This window comes from Sarcophilus harrisii, chromosome 5, assembly GCF_902635505.1.
Source record: "Sarcophilus harrisii chromosome 5, mSarHar1.11, whole genome shotgun sequence".
NCBI lineage: Eukaryota > Metazoa > Chordata > Mammalia > Dasyuromorphia > Dasyuridae > Sarcophilus > Sarcophilus harrisii.
Genome location: NC_045430.1, coordinates 98,802,125 through 98,818,138, shown reverse-complemented (window position 1 = coordinate 98,818,138; position 16,014 = coordinate 98,802,125). Strand labels below are relative to the sequence as shown.

General features: G+C 35.2%; 1 protein-coding gene across 4 annotated transcripts in view; it reads left to right on the top strand.

Annotated features, from left to right (window-relative positions):
* Positions 1-3: 3 nt before the first annotated feature.
* SINHCAF (SIN3-HDAC complex associated factor) overlaps positions 4-16,014 on the top strand; it is a 30,824-nt gene continuing 14,813 nt past the window's right edge. For 2 of the 4 annotated variants that reach the window (XM_031938127.1, XM_031938130.1), the window contains exon 1: positions 4-330. The gene's annotated coding sequence lies outside the window, so the exon portion shown is untranslated. The other 2 variants (XM_031938128.1, XM_031938129.1) reach the window with 2 other exon arrangements.

Genomic DNA, 16,014 nt, shown 5'->3' with positions numbered 1-16,014 from the left:
CCATGTTTCCCGCGCGGCGCGTCTCCCCTTAAAAGGACAATAGAGACTACGGGGGCGCGCGGGATCGCTCGGGCTTCCACCCTCGATCACTCTGGTGTGCGCAAGAGCTCGCATGCAAATGAGTTCGATTCAAGAGAATTTTGTCCCGGGAACAGCGCGTGCGCAAAGGGAAATCGAAATCTACACCTTCCCGGCTCGAGGTAACAACTGCTGAATTGCAGGAGACAATTTTCCAGACCAGGAGGAGCGAGCGAAGGAAGACGTGGGCCCGGTTGGCTTAAAGGGCACACCTTGCACTCGTTGCTGAGCGTGAAGAGTTGCTGTAGGGAGGTGAGTGACTCTTACCCTTATGAAAAAACGGTTTGTTTCTCTAGGAACTTGAAATTGTTCTTTTCCACTTAAACCGCCAGCTCCAGGCACTCTCTCCCATGCGGGAAGTTTTGTCTTAGAGTTGGGTCTGCCGGGAGCGCTGCGTTAATTTAATAATAAATCTTCCAGTGCTTTGACATACACGTGTCTTATGGGTCTGGATTTCTTGCTTTTGTTGTAAGGCGAACTAAAAAGACTGGAGGAGAAAAGTAAAGCGTGCACGTAAGTAAGTAGTAATTGGAGTTAACAGACTCACTTGGAGGGTGACAATGACTTTTTCCAGCCGCAGTGTTTGGTTGGATAAAACAAGCCAGTCGACTAAAAGGCCTGTTTTCTTCAATTTAATTAACGCGTGATCTGAGAAAGGTCTAAATATCCCAGGGTTTTGACTTGTTACTGGAGTTGTTGATTCGCCTTGGGGTCGTTTAGCTTAAAGATTTAGGCTCCCCCCACCCTGATTTTGAGCACGTGTCTTAGTTTGTATGCATGGAAATTATATGCATTTCAGGCAGAAAACCTAGTTAGCTTTTGAGAATTGGTGTTCGGTGGTTTTAAAATTAGTCTTTTTTTTTTTTCTTAATTGCTTAGATTAGTAGTTAGCACGCGGCGTGGCGTTATTTGCTAAACTCTGAAGAGCTGCGGATTCGACAATGAGACAGAACACGCGGCGGTTTAAAAATAGCTCCAAATCCAAAACCGAATTCTCCTTGGAATATCCCCCAACGTTCCATGTTCCAGTATTTACTTTCAGTATTTGTTTGGTTACAAATTGTTCACTTGTAGCTTTGACCTGGACTCTTTAGGCTCCATTACTTGAGGTTTTTCTAGGATGTTATTTTTCTGCAGTTTAAAATGGCAACTTAAACCCAAGTTGACTTTGACACGAAGGGAGTTTAGTTGTCCTAAAGATTCAAGTGAACCCAAAAAAGGACTCATTTTCCACCAAAAACCTAGCATGACATGTGCCCCAAGCGACACTTGTATTTTTTAGTTTTTAATGTTAGTTGCAGTAGCCAAAAACCTTTTAGTAATTAAGTGTTTGGTACATGATTCCTTCTTCGCGGGACATTGTGATTTTTTTTTTTTTAATTTCAATTTTTCTTGGGGATGGCTTCTTGCCAGTTTACAAAAAGCAGAGTGAAAGTCTTAACTATCAGCTTCTTTGCCCGAGAATTTCTATCAATTTGCCTGCTATTTCAATCAAGGACGTTACAAAACTTTGATTAAATTTCTTCCTTTCTGAGGGAGGGTGAGGAACAACTAGGAACGAGGTGCATGTATCCTTTCTTAGGCGTCCCCGTTCTTCCTCCCACCCCCCACACTCCCCATCGAAAACAATCCGACATCTCTGATGCTGCACGTAGGCAGAGCCTGGCTGGACAGAAAACAAAGAGGGCTGCATGTGCTCATGCTCCTGGGTGCAAGATCCAGATCTGGGAGGTCGAAGGGACCGGGTTCTGGTTCTGGCTCTGGCTGTTCTGCAAGAGTTGAAGAATAGTTTCTGGAAGGTTTTTTGTTCCCCCACCCTCTCGTGGGGAAACTTTGGCTGTTCAAACTACTTACTCTAAGGTGCCATACTGGGTGCATGGAGGAGTAGGCGTGTGGCTTTACTTTCAGGCAGAGAGGAAGGAAGCTTCCCAGTCCTCCGTTTAAATATAACTCCAGGAGCTCTAGCAGTGACTAAGATTATGTTTGAGTTTCCGTACTTGCCTTTTAAAAAGGTTCTTTTAGATGGCTACCATTGCTTCCTTGGATCTATGTGTATGGGAGGTCTGTTGATTTGCTTTTGAAGTCGAACTGTTGCCATGTTTGAATTACGTCAGGGTAAAGCCATGAGGAGGAACAAGTCTTAGCAGCGCGGCACAGCACAGCCAGTACAGTATGGAAGATGAAGGAACGGCCTGTTGGACTCCATGAGCACAGATGCTGGAGTGGCTTTTGGAATGACTGGGGCACCAGACTAGAATCGACTTTTGGGAAAAGGTGACCATGAAGTTAACTCGCGAGGAGAGGAGAGACCTAGAGAGAGGACTTTTACTTTGTCCTCTTTTTTGATTCTTAGAGAAAGGGCTGAAGAGTAACTTTAAAGTTCCTAGGATTATTTTTTAAACTCCAATACAGGGACATTATACATTATCACTTTTATATAATATGGGCTATTTTTCCTACTAAACTGAACCCCTTTCCACCAAATACAATCGAAATTTATTATCTAATTAACAAGTTAGATTGAAAGGAGAATTCAGCGTATAATGAAGGAAATGGAGAAATATATTTAGTTACTGTTACTGACTTTTCCAGACCTAGGTGTCTTTATATACTTATATCCCTCTGTTTGCCACTACTACCTCATCAGATAACCATGAGGAAGTTTAATGGTCCCCACTGTTGCTTTTCTAGGGAAGTAAGTACTGGAACTGAATTCTACGGGTGTGTACACATAATTGGAAGGTTAACATTTTTATTTTGGTTGGATTTGAGGAGAACTAAAAGTTTAATTTCTTCCTCTACCTTCTAGCCACTTACAGTTTCTTGAGTACACGGGAAATTAGAAAAGTGTTAAATATTATGTGCCCATACAAAGACAACGCTGCACAACAAGTGATTTCCCCCACAACTTCCCAAAAGTACTTTCCTTGTGAGGTTAGTGATTTATTTTTTTTTTGTTCCCCTTATCTTATTTGCTCCAGCCCCAAGAGAGAATGAAAAATACCTGTTTTTATTGATTACTAGAAATTATCAGAAATTGGTTGTAATTAGATTGGTTTATCTAACAAGATAGAAGGTACTTAGAACTGGCTGCTTCTTTATCTAACTTTAAGCCTAGGTGTTTTCTACAGTGTTTTTATGTAGCGCTTCAGCATAGGGACGTATAGAGGGCTTTCTTTGGTTTTTGTGGGTAAAGGAGTCTAGACATCTTAGGGCAGCAACAAGTCAGCTTGCTTTTTTCTAAACGTTCCTTGATTTTTTCATTTCTCAATACAAGTTTGACCAATATGGTTTCATAAGTAGTTCTGAATGTTGCTTGGTTAATAGGACTATAAATTGGCTTAAAATACATTGTATGCTCTTAATAGGTTATTTTCATTTGTCTTTATATGTTACTTGGTCAACTAAAACAGAGATTTTAAACAATTAGCATTTTAAAAGCATTCCTCAGTACAGTCCAAACTAAAATGTAAAATTTAAAATGTAATTGGGAAATATTTAACAAAATAAAAATGCAATAAAATATAAATAAGGTTAACATGTATTGTTCACAACATGTATGGTTTAATGGCTCCTATTTTTGTGTTGACATCTCCAAGATCAAAATTGACTTATTTAATAATAGATTTCTGCAGTGCGGTGCAATAGAAGCAGGAAATGAGTTCAAATTTTGACTTTGCCTTCAACTTAGTTGACTTTGAAAAGGTCAGCTTTACATTTCCAGGCCTTATTGTCCTTATGCAAAATGAGAGGGTAGTACTACTCTTACTGCAGTAAAAGTCTAAAATTTACTTGGAAAATCATTTAATAAAATTTTATGGAACACTTTTTATCTTTAATAAGATAACTTCTTTCATATTTATTTGGACACAGGAGCAGAAGCCTCTTTTTAGCACACTTTACCATTTTATTAATTGGGGAGATTTCTGAATTTTGTTTTAATGAGATATTTGGTAAGTTATGTAAACTAGAACTAAATTTTAGAACTTGGCAATTGGTTTTTGGGGAAAAATAAGGGGCAGCTAAGATAAAGCAGTGAATAAGTCACAGGCTCTGAAGTTAGGAGGACCTGAGTTCAAATCCATCCTTGGGGACACTTAATGTTTACTAGCTTTATGATCCTGGACAGGTCACTTAACCCTATTTGCATTCACACACACACACACTCTCACTCTCTCTCTCTCTCTCTCTCTCTCTCTCTCTCTCTCTCTCTCTCTCTCAAAGAAGAAAAATAATTAGACTTTTATATTGAACTAGTTTCTTCTCCTGTTCAGATTGAATGGAGAGTTTGACTTTATGCTCTTCAAGGATATTCTAGGTTTTTAAGGTATATGATTTTTAGTTTATCCTTGGAGTGGTTAAAAAAAAATGAACTAAAAGAAACTTTTACAAGACAGATTTGTACCAAAAAGCCATTTAGTAACTCATAATGGGCAATATGGAGTTAAGGTAGAAAAGCCTACTTGATAAGCACATTAGAATTGAAAGACTGGTTAGTGAATTATATTTAATCACAGCTTTGGAAATGACTTTAATATGACAATTAGTTGCCACTCTTAGCACTTTCATTCTATCATGACATACTTTTAAAAATTCCTAATGTGCTATGAACTGTTCTAGGTAAATTCTATGAATACAAAGACAAAAAAAAATTAGTTTCTGTCCCCCATAGAGCTTACATTCTATCTATCTTTATAACATGTATCTATATAATGTCACACATATGAATGTATCATAAAATACATGATATTGGACATAAAATTTAATTTATGGATTCATTTGATGGGTTTCCTATTAAAAGTTTTGATTTGGCTTACAGCTCTTAATGAACTTTATTTACTTAGAAAAATAAGTACAAACTTAGAAAAGGGGGGAAATTATTTTTTTCACTAGTTGACACGAAAACATTTAGCTGGATTCCTATAATAGGGTAATATTTTGGTTCAGTTTAATATATTGATGGAACCATTGATAGAACTTTCCTTGGAGAAATAAGAACAGATTCAAATGAAGTAGAAAAAAACATATATTTCAAAATAAGAGGAAAAAAACTTTACTCCACATCCTAGTTAGGAACACTTTTTTTTCTCCATTCAAATTTCTTCAAGTAATTAACAAGTTCCACAATGAGGATAACATTTTTCTGAAAATGTTCTTACCAGACATTCACCAACTACAAAGCAGTATTCATTAATGGGAATGAGACATTTGTGTAGTCTACAAACCTTTGGACTCTAATATCTTTCTTTTTTTTAAATCATTTTTCAATTTATTCTTTATCCTTGTACCTTTTTACAAATATGTGCCTTGCTTTTTTTTTTTTTTTTTTCACTTTCCCCCTATCTTTGCAATGAAGTCACCAAGAATCAGAGAATATGTCAATGAATTTGAAGGGTTTTATTGATTTCATAGAATTTTTCTACCTCATTTTCAGCAACTGATATTAGAGTATTGGCAACATTTATTTTCATGCTAGTGTCCTTGACAATACTTCTCATCAATACCACAGTATAAAATGACCCCAGGAAATCTGTTTCTTGCTCAGCCTTTGTATGTGTTTAAAAAATCAATTTGCAAAGTCCTTACCAATAGCTTCCTACAAAAGCCCAATACTGAAAGTAATACTATTGATAAGATCTAACTAGGATAGAATAATAAGATTGTCAACTCCTAGGTGCCTATTATGCCTCTCTTAATGTAGTCTAATTTTGTATAAGCTTTTTCTGGGGATGTTGATTTGTATTCAGTTAATAGTTTTAAAACCTCCAGATCTTTTTTCAGATAAACTGGTATGTGGTCTTGTGGAAATAATTGGCTTAGTTGTTGGGTTTTTAAGCTAAATGTATTTTGGGTTTGTTTTTTCCCCATTTATTCCATTTTAGCTTTTTTTTAGATTTAAAAGCATCATCACAATATTCTGTCCTGTCGTGGCCTTTTTGGTTGCTTATTCTGCCATACAGATTTAACTTTTCTTCCCTAACTTTGTGTTATCTGCATATATGGTAAGTGTGCTTTTTTTTTTTTTTTCCAAGTCATTGATAAAAATGTTAAGTGACCATTGGTGGGGCCTTAAGCTCCCAGGGACACTCCAGGGGGTATCCTCCAAAATGATATCAAACCATCAATTGCCACTCTTTGGGTCCAGTAATTGCACCTATTATAATTCTTATTGATCTTTACTGTTGTCTCACATCTCTCCACCTCTCCAACTGATTCTTTGCTAAAATCTAGGTAATTTTGCTAATCTCTACCAGATTTGGAGATAGGAAGATGAGGTAACTGGTATAAAGCTATGCAGGCTTGTTGTAGTCCCTTTATCTATTTCTAGATATTTGTGGCTTGGCCATTCCTTACCTTAAGAAAAAAATTCTAAAATTTTGTAAGGAATTAATTGGCTTTTGTTTTGCAGACTCCCTTCTCTTTCAGCTTTTGAAAGTGGGAAATTTCATTTTTCTTCCATTCTTCACAGTCATTTAAAAAAATATATATTGGTCTTGGTGTGGTACCTACCTGTCTTTGTTGTTTGTTTTTTTAATAGATTTTTATTATTATCTTTTATTTCTGGGTGAGAACCTAAATTTTTTTTTTTCCTTATATCTTCATTCTTACAGAAAAAGAACAACAAAAAACCTCCATAGATGGAATTCCTCCCCTATTTACTTCTGTAAAATGGAGGGGAGTGTCTTTTTATCCCTCTGGGGCCTTCTCCTTATACCAACATTCAGTTTTGATGGGGTTTTTTGATGTTGTTTTTACCATTAACATTGTTGCTGTCCTTTTTCTGTTCCTTTGCATCAGTTCAGGTCTATTCATGCTTCTTTCTCTGTATTCATTAATTTATTGTTTCTGACAGCATATTAATATTCCATTACACTCGTGTGTACTACAAGTTTTGTTAACCATTTCTCAGTTGATTAGAATCTACCTTGTTGCCAATCTTCATTCACAAAAAAGCTACTTATAAATATGATTATTATGGAACCTTTTGATCATTAACCTCTTTGAGATATATTTCTAGCAGTAGAACCTCAGGGTCAAAGAATGTGAACATTTTAGTCACTTTATTTGTGCTATTCTAATTGCTTCCCTAATAGGTAGAACCACTTAGGTTCTACCTATCCACAACTCCACCAACCTTAATGCATTAGTGGGCTTGTCTTCTCAAACTCCCTCCAGTTTGACTATTATTTGTCTTCCTTACCAATTAGCTGAGTAAAGTGTAAAACTTCTTCTGCATGGTTTTGATTTTCAGTTCTCTTCATGATTAAGAATATTTAAAAATTTTTAAATAGTATACAATTCTTGGAAGAATTGTTTCCATAGTCTTTAAAGATCAGTAACTGGGGCTCATTCATCTACTACTGCTTTGTGGGTCATATTATAGTTCCTTGGACCTTACATTTATCAAAAGCTGCTAGGTACTTCGTTATCTCCTTACTGATCTTAGGTTTCAAGCTTCCTATTAGCCTTTTTGTTTCAGTCATTCCAATCCAAAGATGATTTTCCTTGAAGGAGTAAAAAGCAAAATAAGATTACTGATCTTGCCATTTTTTCCCCCTGTTATCATTATTCCCTCTACTTATGCCTTTCTTTAATTTCTTCCTTTCAACACTCTGACTAAAATAAAACAAACCACTTTCTCTGCAGTATGAGGCTTAGCTCTTGATACTTTTCTTGCTTTTTTATATTTAATCTTCATTATGGATTCTTTTTATTTTCTGTTTGTTTTAAACTAGGTCTGTTATTTCATAACATAGCACCTGCCCTGCAAACTAGAGACAACTTTAGAAGAAGTTAAGTCATTTGTCATTATATATAAAACTATTTGTCTGTAGGACTTAGCAAATTAAGTAGAATTTATTATTTATTTATTCCAATTACTTGCTAAGTGATGAGGATACAAAGAAAGGCCCATGCTCTCAAGATCACAGTCTAATCAGAGGGATAATATATGTATAATAGTGTACAAATCATCTTTAACATATATTAGGGTTGCTTGCTGTCTAGAGGAAGAGGTAAGGGAAGGAGAAAAGTGTGGAACACAAGGTTTTGCAAGGATGAATGTTGAAAACTATCTTTGCATATCTTTTGATAATAGTATTTTAAAAATAAAAACATGAATTAAAAAATAATAATAGTGTCCAAACAAAATATATCCAGATTAAATTAGATAGGATCTAAGAAGAAAGGTACTACTTTTAAGAGGGACCAGGAAACACTTCTTGCAGAAGGTGGGACTTTAGCTGACACTTGCAAGAGGCCAGGAATTCAGATGGCAGAGATGAGGAAGAGAATTCCTGGCAATTGGGGTCAGTGAAAATACTTGTAATTTATGGGGGAACTGTCTTTTGTGAGGAACAGTAAGAATATTGGTATCATTGGATCACAAGAAAATGGAAGAAAATAAAGTGAGAAGATTGGAAGGGGAGAAAGCAGCTAGGTTTTTATAAATGGCTTTAGTAACCAAACAGGATATTATATTTGGTTCTGAAGAAGGCCACTGCAGTTGGTTAAATAGATTAAATTGATGTAGTCAACTTTTATTGATGTAATCAAATTTTAGGAAGATCAGTTTGATGGCTGAATGGAGGGTGGACTGGAAGAGACTTTGAGAAAAAAATCAGTAGGACCTCTATCAGAGTGGTGTAATATCAGAGGATAGAAGCTGCCTCTGGAACTACTGTTTTTTTGTTTTTGTTTTTTTTTTTAAACTTGTTTGTATCCACAAAACTCTAGAAAATGGGTTGGGTTTTTTTTTTTTTCCCATTATAATTGAAATGTATTTCTTTGTGTTTTAAGCATTTCATTTTTGAGTGCTTACTCTGTGTCCCGATGCTGAAGTCATAGGAACCTATCTATCATTAAAATCTTCACTCAAAATTAAAATCACATAGACAATACATATATAGCCTTCCCCTTTCCTATCATAAATTCAGACATGGAAGGGTCATTCACCTCTAGTTCCTCCATGTGGATGAAAATCAGATGCAGAGTAGAGATTTTTCATTTCATTTCAGGAGATTGAAATAGCAAGTCAATTTAGGGATACATAGAGAGATTTAATAGATGCTATAGATAATTTCATGCATACAGATAATATCTAGGTATTTTGAAATATTCTGATGACCCATTATTTCTGATTGTACTTACTTCCCCTAAAACCTTTTCTTTCAGCAAGCACCACCTAGTTTTTCATCTAAGGATAATCTTTTTTTCTTCCTTCATATCCAGCTAGTTACTGGTCCTGAGAACCATAACATTTCTATTCTCTCCTTTTAATTTCCTCTATGACCTCCTTAACAAAACTCTTATTATCACCAAATTGCACTTCTTATACTGCATCCTATACTCCCTTTTCCTTCCCTTTCCACCTGTTACCCTTCCTTAGGGAGAGGTGGGGGAGGAAATATCTTACAGAGATCTGATTGTTACTCATTAAAAATCTCAAGTAGTTATTTTTTTTCTGAAGAGCAAAGTTTACAATTATTTTAAAATACACGTTTTAGTCTATTTTTTTTATTTTGTTCAAAATTCCCCTGAATTTTGTAATCCTTCTTACAGAACAATCCTGTTTAACTTTTTTTTTAAAAAAAGAGAAAGGGATGTGGAAGAAATCTAGCAAAACCAATTGATATAACAAGAAAAAAGTCCAAAAATATGTGCAATGTTCCATACATCTGGACATCTCAACATTATGTACCTACAGGGTGGGGGGTGGGGAGGGATTCTTCTCGTGTCTTGGGAGCCTGCTATGCTTTGTAATTTTGCAACTAATTTTACTTGTTCATATAAGTCTTTGCAGGCTGCTTTGTATTCATCACATTAATTATTTTCTTTATAGCACAATAACAGTTCATCACATTTGTTTACAATAGTTTGTTTAGTCATTTCTATATCTGTGGAAAATCTACTTTGTTTTCAATTCTTTCCCCCAAAACAAATTCCTTTATTTCCATTCAAGGATCTCTGCAGCCTAGTGTCACTCTCCCCTTTTAGTTTTATATCAAGTTTCAGTCCCTCCACATTGTACCCACTCTAAAATGGTTTGCTAGCATTAGAGACATCTACATTCACTATGTGCTTGCCATTCACCATGCCTGGAATACTATAACTGTTCCCTTTGTCTAGAATTCTTCCCCTCTTTTGCCTGTTGATCTATCCTTTAAATTCATTAAATTCAATTCAGTAAACATTTAACCAGCACTTACTGTGTGCTATATTGCCTGGGTATATATGATTACAAATGGAAAGCATTATAATGAAATATGATTATCAAAATATTTTCAAAAATTTGCAGACCCTATGTTAAAAATCTCTGCTCTTTCACGGTATCCACTGAAATAATTGTTAGGATTTTCATCATGAAACACTTTTCTTAAATTAATGTTACCTTTCCCCCCCAGGAAACTGAATGCTTTTCTTGTATTTAAGTTATTTTTTTAATTGAGTTAAAAATTTTTATAACAAAAATGTATTTTCTTTTCCTTCAAACTTAAACCTTGATTTAGTAATCCTTTTAAACAAATATACATAATCCAGCAAAAATGTATTTCATTTGGCACCTTGAGTCTGATTGGACTTTTGGAATATTGCTTATTTGTGTTTTCAGTATTGTTATAAAATTGTTTTCCTGCTTACTTGACTCTTCATTGCATCATCATTTCATACAAATCTTCCTAGGTTTCTCTGAAACCACCTCTTATATCATTTCATTGTCACCTTTACTACTGGGAAAAGAGCTGCTAAAATGGTTCTTCTTTGATCTCTTTGAGTTATAGACCTATTGCTGTATCATAGTGTATGACTGTTGAGTAACTTTTAGGACATACTGTGGTTCAAAATTGTTTTCTAGAAATAATGGCTAGACCAATTCATAGATCCACCATCAATACAATTGATGATGATGACTTTTTTCATTAGTACTTTATTTTTCCAAATACATGTAAAGATAGTTTTCAGCATTCATTTTTTTAAGAATTTGTATTCCAAATTCCCCCCCACACACACACACACACACACACCTTTCCTTACATTCCTTCTTACTATCCCTCCCCAAACAGTAAGCAATCTGATATAGGTTAAACATCTGCAATCCTTTTAAATGGATTTAAACACTGATTGTAGTGCTGCAATTGGAAACAGAAGAATAGAATTTAAGTCCCTTCTTGCCTGATATATACATATATGTATATACACATATATAGTTATATACATATGTAGATATATTTTTTAAACTTAATTAGGAAAAACAAAACAAACAAAAAACAACTCATGCAAACAGGTGAACAAATAAGTGAAATCTAGCCTAGCAGAAAGAATGTAATAGCAGGCAAAAGCCTTTTCCAGACTATTAACTTTCCACAAAGAAAGTTCACAGGATATGAAGAGAATAGAGTAGGAAATATGATTTATTTTGTTTAGAAGTCTCCAAGCAAACATTTCTTAAACTATTTAATGGACACCCTTCACTTTTCTGCACTGTTGTTCAAGGGGTTCTTAATAAGACACATGCAACATTAAACTTTCTGGTTTTGCTAGCTCCCAGTCTCCATTTGCCAAGTATTGATGCAGTTCAAGGGGGCTTGTTGTAATATCTGATGTAAAATAGATAAGCTGTTTAAGATCAGGGCTTTTAGCACCTAGGAATGAGCCAATGTTGCTGGCTCCTCCATGTCTCAACTTCCTCTTCTTGCCAATTTGCCGCCCAGCTTATAGGAAACTGGATTATTTAATGGATCTGTTTGCAGAGCATAACTGGACACTATGGTTGTTATACAAGGTTCTTTTTTTTTTTTTTTTTTTTTTTTGAGCTCCTGCTTAATGTAAGAGGTACATTGAGTATCACATTGAAGCATCTATAACTGTCACACAGGGTATGTGGACAAACATCTACTCTTACTCTCTGGGCTGGCTTGCTTATCCCATACTTTTCTAAGGTCCAGGTTCTAGAGCAGAATCATAATCATGCTGTTACACTCAGTCTTAGTCCTAGAGGTAACCCTGATATTGGAGAAACATTCCCCTTTTCATCACTTTAGCTCTAGAGCCCAGACTAATATTCTTCCATTTTTACAAAATCAGCTACTCATAATTTTGATGCTTTAAGGTCTTAAATAAAACTATTTACTTAATCATTAGTCAAAAGAAATAATATAGATATTTATATGTTAAACAAATGCAGTAATAATAGATACATCATACTCTACAACCTGGGTCACACTTTCTTACTAGTGTATTTCAAAATTTTTGTAAAGAGAGTTGTATTTAGGTTCAGGCTCTGAGGACTCTACAAATATCCTCATCTTAGTTTATATTGAGTAACCAAATTTGGCAAAAAAGTACTTCCTGTGGAAGGTATAAAAGCTTAAATAAGCACTCAACTCTGTAAGAACTCCTGTTAGTTCACCTGTGTTTCTGCTGCCGCCTTTTTTTTTTTTTTTTTTTTTTTCCTTTTTGGCTGTTCCCCTCCCATTTTAAATCAACCAGCTGTCATCTAATACCTTTATGGTATGCTAAGCACTGCTCTCTGCTTTCCTTCACCCACTTCTGTTTACTTCTCTTCTCTTCTCCCTACCTGTTTCTTCTTGTTGAATATACTATGGTTATTATAATTTGGATACTTGGATAGAACATTTCTCTTTCTTTTTTTTATTATAGCTTTTTATTTACAAATTATACACATGGGTAATTTTACAGCATTGATAGTTGCCAAACCTTTTGTTCCAATTTTTCCTCTCCTTCCCCCCATCCCTTCTCCCAGATGGCAGGTTGACCGATACAGAACATTTCTCACAGAACATTTCTCTTTACCAGTGCTTCCTATACTTGCCTATCCTGTCCTGTCCTTGTCCATAGAAGATCTGTGGCAACATATTGGAGGCCTTCTGCTGGTTCATTTAATATCTCTAGATTACTACTACATAGTAATAGTAATCTCTAGATTACTATTACACAGTGCTATCACTGTGATCTCTCATTTTCACCACTTCCTGGTCATGTGTCTTTATATTTTATTCCAGTTCTTTCACTCAAATCTTTTTTGGTAAATAGATGCTATATATCCTAGGTTTTCTGAAGAAGATCAATTTCAAATATTGTATGTTCCTTTGTCAATTTAGAGACAATCTTTTATTAGATAATCTGATTACCCTAGGAGAGAGAATTTAGAGTGAATCTTGTATTCAGACTTGAAGACTTGTAGATGATGTGAGATTCTGCCAGTTCCTAGAAGAAATGAGTTTTCATTGTATAAAGTTTGAATAAATAACAGGGGTTGTGGGAGCAGAATATGTAAGTAAAATCTGGAGTTCAAAATCTGTCCTTTTCAAATACTTTTTCTCCTTAGTCTCTACCTACTTGTCTTTATACTCCCCCTTCCTAGATCCTCAACCTAATCACATTTAGGTATCCCAGAGGTCCACCTCTGTCCCAGGCCTTTAGCACAGTGCCTGGTTGATTGCCTAGATATCTGCAGTTAATCAAGAATTTAGTTTTCAATGAAGACAAATGCAGCCACCTTTTCTTCTTTGAAGAAGTAGAGGACTGAATATATAATTTTATGTATTATTAAATGTGGTCTATTGGTTGTCCTTGTTAAATTGCTTTTTTCTCCTCGCTTTTAAATCTTTGTTACAAAGGCAGTCTTGCTAGAAGTGATTTTGTAAAGTGATTTTATAAATAAAAGTAATATTAAAACAAAAAGTTAAAATTTTAAACTTAAACTAAAATAAATGAAGGACTAGAGCTCGGGGGGGAGGGGGGGAGGAATACTTTCAAAAAGATGCCTAGAAAAGGGATTCAGTCAGTCACCAGTAAGGAAGAAATTCATCCATCTTCAGGTTCATGGTCTCTTGGTCTTCTCATTCCCTTGAACATTAAAGATTATTCTGTATTTTCTGAGTTTGTGATATCCAAGACCTTTGGCATCTAGAGCTGGAAAGGATTTTCTAATCCAATTTTACAAAAGAGGATACTTGAGAGCCAGAGAAGTAGAGGCAGGTTTTGATTTCTTGACCCCAAATAGCCATGCTGGGGCATGTGTTGGACAGAGATTGAAAAGTCAAGAGGAACAGACATTTATCTTCTCTTTTCTGCCACTATTGTTACTCTCTTAACATTACCCTTCATTACCCTTAACTGAGCTTTTTTGTTCCTTTTCCATATATTTCACCACTTAGATAGTAATTAAATTCTTATTCCTTGGCTTTCAAAGACTTGATCATCTGACCTCTGATTGCTTTTCTAACCTTATTTCAGTACCCTTTGCACATATTCTATTCTTCAGACACACTGGACTTCTAGACATTCCCTAGTTTAAGAACTCTGCTTTGCATATGCCAGGAAGAGACTCCTCCTTCCTCTTCCCTAGCTTTGCCTTTTGATAGAACTAGTTTGGATGCTACATTCTCTGGGATATAATTCCTAATTTTTTCAATTTTCCAATTTTCCTAATTTTTCAATTCATTTCCATGCCAGTACTAACTGACTAACCTTGTCTCCCTCCTCTATTTGTAAGTTCCATAAGGACTAAGATTTACTGCTTTTTTCCTTTTTTTCTCCTCCTCCCCCATCCATGTCCTGGGGTATTATTTGTTATCTTTAGTTTATAGATAGGAAACTTGAAGTTCTCAAAGATTCTAGGGATTTAACTTTTCAAGTTGTTAAGTGGATACTGCTGGGTTTGAAGTCAGCAAGACCGAAGTTCAAACTCTGCCTCAGATATTTATTTATTGGCTGTATGACTTTGAGCAAGTTTCAGTTTTCTCCTTGGTAAAAATCATAATGAATTGAGAGAATCAATAAGATGACATGAAAGACACTTTGCAAAACCTTAAAAATGCCATAAAATGCTAGTTATTATATCGAATGTAATGAATGATTGTTGATTGATTATATATTACTAGCAAGTACTACTGCTCAGTATTGTAAAAGCAGGATTCAAATCTAATCTTGGCTCTGAATCCATTTGTTCAATTATCTATGCCATGCTGCCTCTGATGAGAGAGGAAATAACTCAGATGCTTCAAAATTTATTTGGGTACTGTGAAAGTACTGCCCACTAAGTTATTCACAATTATACCCATTATCTTTTTGGTGCTTTAAAATTTTCCGACTTTGGGGGTTGGAATAGACATGCCTTGTAACACTAGGAGACTAGAATACAATTCATCTGTTTCTGAAGTGCTGTTAAGGAGGCCTTATTAGTTTGTGATGTTTTAATATTGTATAACTAAAAGTAATGTATCTCTGACTAAAACCATCAAAGGTTCATAACCAGTTTGAAGAAAGTAAAAGATTTTGAATTTTATAAAAGCTTTTATCCCAATAAAATAAAGTTAGAATTAGAATAAAACAATAAAGGAAAAATATTTGCCTCTTAACTTTTGTAAAAGTGGGTATACAAAGGACCTCATGTGCTGAAAGGAAAATTGAACTACTTTCTGTAGAATAGATGGATTGTTGGTTGGTTGGTTGGTGTGCTTCATTCTTAAAAATGACCAAAATGACATCAATTTGTTAGAGTCAAGGTTCAGTTATTTCCCAACTGTGCCTGATCAGACCACTAAGAGCTCAGCAGATCTCAGGTCAAATATGGACGTTTGGAATGGCGATGGTTTCTAAATTTTGCACATCTCATATTGTTTGAGCTACTGCAATTTTACTTTAATTTTAGAGCACAGTGCCTTCTTTGTTGCTGCAGACCATGCAGAGTGGTGGATCCTTTGTCAGTATCTCCCATGTCACACTATTGATTCCAAAGTTATATAGAAAGACCTTGAAAGTGTCCTTGTATAATTTCTTCTGACCACCATGTGAACACTTGCCTTGAGTAAGTCATCTGTAAAATATAAGTCTTTTGGGCCAACATATATTTATGTTCGATTTTTGAACAGTGTGGCCAACCCATCAAAGTTGCTCTTTGAATTTGAATGTTTG